This window comes from Hibiscus syriacus, unplaced genomic scaffold (genome assembly GCF_006381635.1).
Source record: "Hibiscus syriacus cultivar Baekdansim isolate YM2019G1 unplaced genomic scaffold, ASM638163v2 tig00005294_pilon, whole genome shotgun sequence".
Lineage (NCBI taxonomy): Eukaryota > Viridiplantae > Streptophyta > Magnoliopsida > Malvales > Malvaceae > Hibiscus > Hibiscus syriacus.
The window spans coordinates 344,036-350,609 of record NW_024062052.1 but is presented as its reverse complement, the minus strand read 5'-3'; the positions used below and the strand labels follow the sequence as shown (position 1 = coordinate 350,609).

The 6,574-nt window shown below is 31.2% G+C and overlaps 1 pseudogene; it reads right to left on the bottom strand.

Annotated features, from left to right (window-relative positions):
- Positions 1 to 678: 678 nt before the first annotated feature.
- Positions 679 to 5,666, bottom strand: LOC120199064 (annotated as a pseudogene).
- Between the last annotated feature and the right edge of the window lie 908 nt (positions 5,667 to 6,574).

Sequence of the window (6,574 nt, the reverse complement as noted above, 5' to 3'; positions counted from 1 at the left end):
TTTTGAGTTGTCGCTTATTTTTCCTTGCGTTTAAACATGTCGTGCTGTGCTCATTATAGTAATTCTGGTGTTTATTCTACATGCCGCGTTCGTAGCGAAAGAAAGGACAAAACAACAGAAGAGAGTCATGCAACAGTGATAAAAGTAAAACCTGAAATTATAAAATATTTGAATATTGACACAAAAATATCAATACACTAGGGGGTAGTTCTAGAGTGAGAAACCTTAAGGTAAAAAAAAAACTGTAGACTACTTGAAATGTTATAAAAAAATACATAAAATGTTACCTAAGGTACATAAATTATTACAACAATATAACATTTTGTTTACATAACCAAAATGTTGATCAATTTTTGTGTATATACATAAATTGTTCCAAACTAGGTATTATTTTGAGTATATGCTTAAAATGTTATAAACTGTGTAACAATTTATGTATATGCACAAAAAGTGACAACATTTTGGTTATGTACACAAAATGTTATATTGTTGTAACAATTTATGCAAATTCGATGATATTTTATGTATCATTTGATAAAATTTTAGAAAGCTTACCTTTTTTTACCTTAAATTTAGGTTACTTTTTGTAGGTGGCCCAGAAAGAAAGCTCCTCTCTCTTGGATGCAGTCCGTTTTCAATTAGAATCAAGAAAAACAAAACAATATTTGCTGCTTCTTTGCCCAAAATCAATTGAACATTTCCAACATAACAAGATCAAGCTCTTTTACCTGATATGCATCCTTTAACTCAATAAATGACCCCAAACTACATAATTGTACATGAACAAGTTCCTTCATTTCCGTCATCAAATTCGTCATCTGATCCACTTGTTTCACTGACATTAGACAAAATGGTACAGTTTCATCAGCATAATTCAAAGAAATTTCAAAAAAGAAAAAAGAATGAAGAATGAATTAATGTGTTTGAGCCCCCAAAAAATTGGGGGGGGGGGACTAAGGATGCTATTTGAACAGTTAAATAACAATAAACAAGAAATCCAGCAAGGGAATTACTGCAAAACCAATCAAAATGGACACTGTTGATAACATATTTAACAGTTACGGGTTACTAATTAAATAGCCATGCCGACATCATACCGTATCATCAAACAGATGAGCATACAAACATGCCATAGGGTAAGCACTCGTGAAATTTTACATTCATTTTTTCTGTACAAAATAGGCTTCTTCAATATGATCGGAGCCTCATAGTTTCCTTCAGAGAGAAATAAGTGTTGGGTACGAGAATATCACGGCATCATATAAACCAAGACACTATCCTCAGTGCAACACCAAAACCTAATAGGAAAAATACATCTATGCATATTTTTATTAGTGCAACACCTTAAAAGTCCAAACAAAAGTGCAATCCATGTTTTGTGCTGTCACCTTAATCAATGCTAAGCAAGTAACGATCCACCATATTTGCATTTGTGCCCTAGGCATATTGTACGGAAATGATAGTTTAATTATTGGTTTTTATTATTATAATTTGCGTGCAATTTTATTATTAATAACCTTAAATAATATTATTAATTATTCTAAATATTTCCAATCGGTTATTATTGTGGGAACAATAATAAAATAAGATTGATATAAAATTTGATAGATATTCATGAGATGAATATGTAAATGAGATTCAAACCAAATTCATATGCATTTCTTGAGAACAAATATCGGATCGACTCGTTTTGAGATTAATACATAGATTAAAGTTATATATTAATTTCAAAGAGTCATGTCATTAAATTCTTAGACCTAAAAGTACTACAGTTCTCGACATGATAATTATTATATTTTGACATAATCAAACGTTGTCTTTAATCGGACAATTATAAAGGTTATGCTTGAACATGACATGAATCATGCTTAAACATGACATGACTCATGCTTAAACATGACATGATTCATGGAGTGAGGTGTGAAATTAAGATGGAATTTATCCCTCCTATCATAAGAGAGATATCTAAAGGCCCCAGACTGAGAAATGCATGGTCATGCTCAAATGAGTTAATAAATATCAATTTTGTTTGTTTAGTCGGTTCAATTGGGTATCGAGAAACTGAAGACAGAGTAATATAAGGTTGACATTTTTCATGTCTCATATTCTATCAAGATATCGTTAGATAAAAAGATTATGACATGAGGTGTGTTAAGGTTGTCTCGGATCATGAGCTTTTTATATAATTTGGTTAGTCATTATATCTTACTAGGCCATTATGACTTGTAGAATCAAATGTGATTTTATCTACTGCCAATGTTGATTGCACCTATAAGGGTTGCACATTAAGAATGTATAAGAATGATTGTGTTTATTACTCTCAATAATAATTTAAGAAGTTAAATTTATATTCTTTTGACAAAATATTTTATTTACTATTATTTCTTTATTTGATTCAAAAATAATATTAAATAACATGTTTATTAAGTTTTGGTTGAAATTAAATTTTTTTTATAAGGTAAAGGATATGATTTAAATTGTTATTTAATTTAAAAAGAGTTTTAAATTAATAATAATTAAATTAATTAATTAAAAACAGATGATGTAGCCTAATCTTAATCAAGTCATATATATAGATATTATATGCACGAGGGTAAGGTTAATCACTCTTCACGACCGTCCAAAACTAAAACTACAAAAACAGTTTTTGAGAAAAACATAATAGAACTAGCATTCTATAACCATTTGTCGTTCGTTCGCGTGCGGATACTTGTAGAGGGTGGTCGTCTTTCAGAAATGCAATACCTTTAAAAATCGAATGAAAATCAAAGACGGCACAAAAGGATTATCAAATCAAAGATTAAGGTAATCTCACAACTTTATTTTACCGTAGTTAGTATGATATGCATGAGATCCTAGAATTAATCGAGGTTATTTAAATTTTCATTGCCTCGATTTTCCACACACTATTCATATACCACAACACCTTGACCAACTTACGGTGTCACATAAGAAAGCCTTTATACACAAGGAAAACCATGAGATCCAAAATGTAACTGATTTTCAATCTGTACCAACCAAACACCCATTTGCATGGATGAAAAATAAGATAATTGGTTATCTACCTGGTTAGTTACTTTTTCATGTGATAAATTGACACGATAATTACATAATTCTTAATCAACAAGACCAAGTAAAATTTATGAAACTTAAATACTTCTTAAATCTAAAATCAAAGTATATAAACAAATTTGAACACAAAAATGGTTGAAAGAAGTTATAAACTTTCAACATGAGCTTACTTTTATAAATCTATGATAAATCTGATATTTTCTCTATAAATGAAGCTGAAATATTAGCTACTCATGTGATACATTCGACAGCCTTTTCCTCATAGAATACTGTTAGAGATCTTAAGAAGTAAAAACTAAGTAATCCCGCACCTTTGGCATTTCTCATAAAATATTTTAGTCCCAAGGAACTTTACTTCCATCTATATGATTTCTTAGGGTAATTATCATAAGCCATACTAACAACACACACTTCCACTACTAGGAAATAATGATTCCACTCAATTTATTCAGCTTAAATAAGAGTTGGGCATATCAATCACATTTCCATTTGAATTTGTTTCCTAATCACATTTTTTCTAGAGTATAAAAACAATGCCTAAAAATATATGGGCTTCTTACATAACCTCAAAAGATCACATATACATGCATCAGGTTTCAAATCTTGAGAACCACCACTCTAAAATCATATCTATTCGACCATGAACCATAACCAAGCTACCAGGGGCAAAGCTTCTCATACATGTATAACGAAGAAACCAGCCCAAAGTTTGACAAAATAAAGCATCAACAGAGAAGTTCATATCTAAGTGGCATGCTATCACATCACTCAGATCAAATTTCACGTTTTCAAGCCCTTACTACATGTTCTTTTACGGTACTAGGAAGTAAATAACTCGATTTTAACTATGGTTACAATTCATTGAGGAAATCAATGTATCAGAATAAGATTGCACCCACCTTTTTTATTTACGTTATAACACATATTGCAATGGGTGTCATCAGGACTGATAGGAAAGTTTTATTATTTTATTAAGAAAGGGAACATGTTCTTGAATAATAACACTAAACCTATTAGGCATGAGTGTCCATAGATTCATGGGCGAATCTATTCAATATTCAAAAGCCCTTTGCATAACAAGCTATAGAAAAAGACAAAAGTGTGATAAACTTACCAGTCTTGTTGGAGACATAATATTTCATAAGTTCATGATACACATAATCTAAGAGACACAAAACATACCACAATAGCATATTAACTTGAAACAAATATGTTACTGCATCATTCAGAACTTTAGTTTAGAGCAGAAATTTCTTGTACCTGGGCTCAAATTCCCTGATTTCAGCTAGCTCACTGCCACAAGCATCCATCCATTGTACCTTTCTTCGTTCTAACTGACTAGGAATGTCACCATATTTTTCTCCTGATGCCTCATGGTCATTAACATCCTCAAGAGGAGGAGGACTGTTAATTGGTCGCTTCTTCAAACTACTTTTAAGGGCAATCTCTCTTACATTGCTATTTCCATCATCAAGTTGAGTTGTGTGATCATTAGTTTTATCCAACACGAGGCTCCGACAAGACATCCTGCTGTTGAACAGGGCCAACTTTCAACGCTGATGGGGCATCAAGTTCAGCAGAAGTGCGACTAAAGCAGAGAAAAGAGGCGCACCCACGGGAAAGCCGGTTCTTGATGGAAGCCAGCTGATTCAGGTCAGAGTCAGATTCTTGGTCCACCAACTGGTAATGATTCCAGGGAGAAACTCTCATGGGCCTGTCCTCGTGCTTCTTACCCAAGAGAAGGGTCAAGCCCTTGCTATACCCAGACACCGAAGATCTGAAAAACCCTCCTCCTTGTACAGTCAATAACATCAGTTCTCATCTGGGACACCCAGATAACACCTTTATTTTTCTTGTCAAAGCCTTCAAGTTTCAACAAATTGAAGCAAACTAGAACTAACTCCTGCATCCACCCATATCTCACAGTTAGTGAAGTTATCAAAACTTCCCAAACAATCATATTTAACAATAAATGAAAGGCAAAGCTGTTAAATTCCGCTCATAGTTTCTAATAAAGTGCAATCCAAGGTAACCAAAAGTTATTGCAGACAAATTGAATTCCCTAAACACTGATAATTATCAACATGGTCAACCCTCATTAAAAAATTTACTATCACCACACGTAATTAACAGCCTTAAATTTATTAAAGAAATAATTAAAATTTAATAGATTAATATTTTATTATTTTAAAACAGAAACAAAAGAAAAAATCAAGAAAGAGTTTGAATCTATACACTCGACCAGCTCACGGCAATACTCAATGAATCTCTTTTTTATTGAAGTGAAAGCATTAAAAATGGAATAAAGAGGAGCAACAGCGAACATTTGAAATTAAAAGAACAAAAAAATGCTTTCCTTTCCTTTCACTTTCTGGGGAAACAAACAAGAACACAGATCACAAAAGGAGTTTTAGAATTTACCTGAAGACGATTAAACGGACCTCAAGACTAGAAGAAACTTAAAGACAGTCGCTGCTAACGAACGAATTAAGCGGGGGGTTGGAGAGTGAAACGGGAAAATGAAAACAAAAGCTGAAGAAAATACGTAATATGGGAGGGGGGAAATAAAAGGAATCTCTTTATGCGAACTCTATGTTTAGCTGCTAATCCTTGTAAATATAAAGTACTAAAACAACTTCAAATACTATAGGTAAATTTGTATCTTAGTATATTTTATATTAAATCCAAAATTATTAAAAAAAATTAATTAGAACAAATGAAATAAAAACAATAATGGTAAGGACGGTGACGTCCACGGCAGATGGGTCTCCCAGAAACTATAGGTAAATTATAAATCTTATCATTTAATTTTTTATTATTCTTATTTTGACTATTAAAATTTAAAAGAGTTAATTTCCTCATTTAACTGTTCATTGTTTTATTTAATCATTCAGGTGTTAAATCATACATGAAAAGATAATATGGTAAATACTCGTGTTCACAGATAATTTTTTATTGACATAAGATTCATGTGTCATCCATGTTATTTTTTTCTTTCTTCATAAATGAAAATTTTACACTTTCATCCTGAAAATGGAATTATCTTTCTTTTTGGTGTATTCTCCGATCACACAAGATATCGACGATCTCGATGCATTTTCTTCTACAATTATATCAGTTTAGATTTTCCCTTAATCACTTTAAAATTTATAAAATTCAACCCTAAAATCAAAGCTCATTAAACTTTAAATCATTTTGATCTATAATATTCATTGTTCGGTCAGCATAAAATCAAAACTCTTTACTCACTTTCTCCCTCTTACTACTGTTGAAATTTGAAAGATACATTATCAAGAAATTAAAAAAACAGAATTAGGATTATTTTAAAAATTCATTCATTTCATACTTTTTAAAAGAAAAATGTCTAGTCATAATATTGTTAAGTATTTAATGGAAAGATGGTTAAAATATAAGTAAGTAAAAATTTCAGTGAGTAAATTAAAATTTTTAAATTTTAATGACTAAAATAAAAATGAGAAGAAAACTAAGTGATGAAACTTTA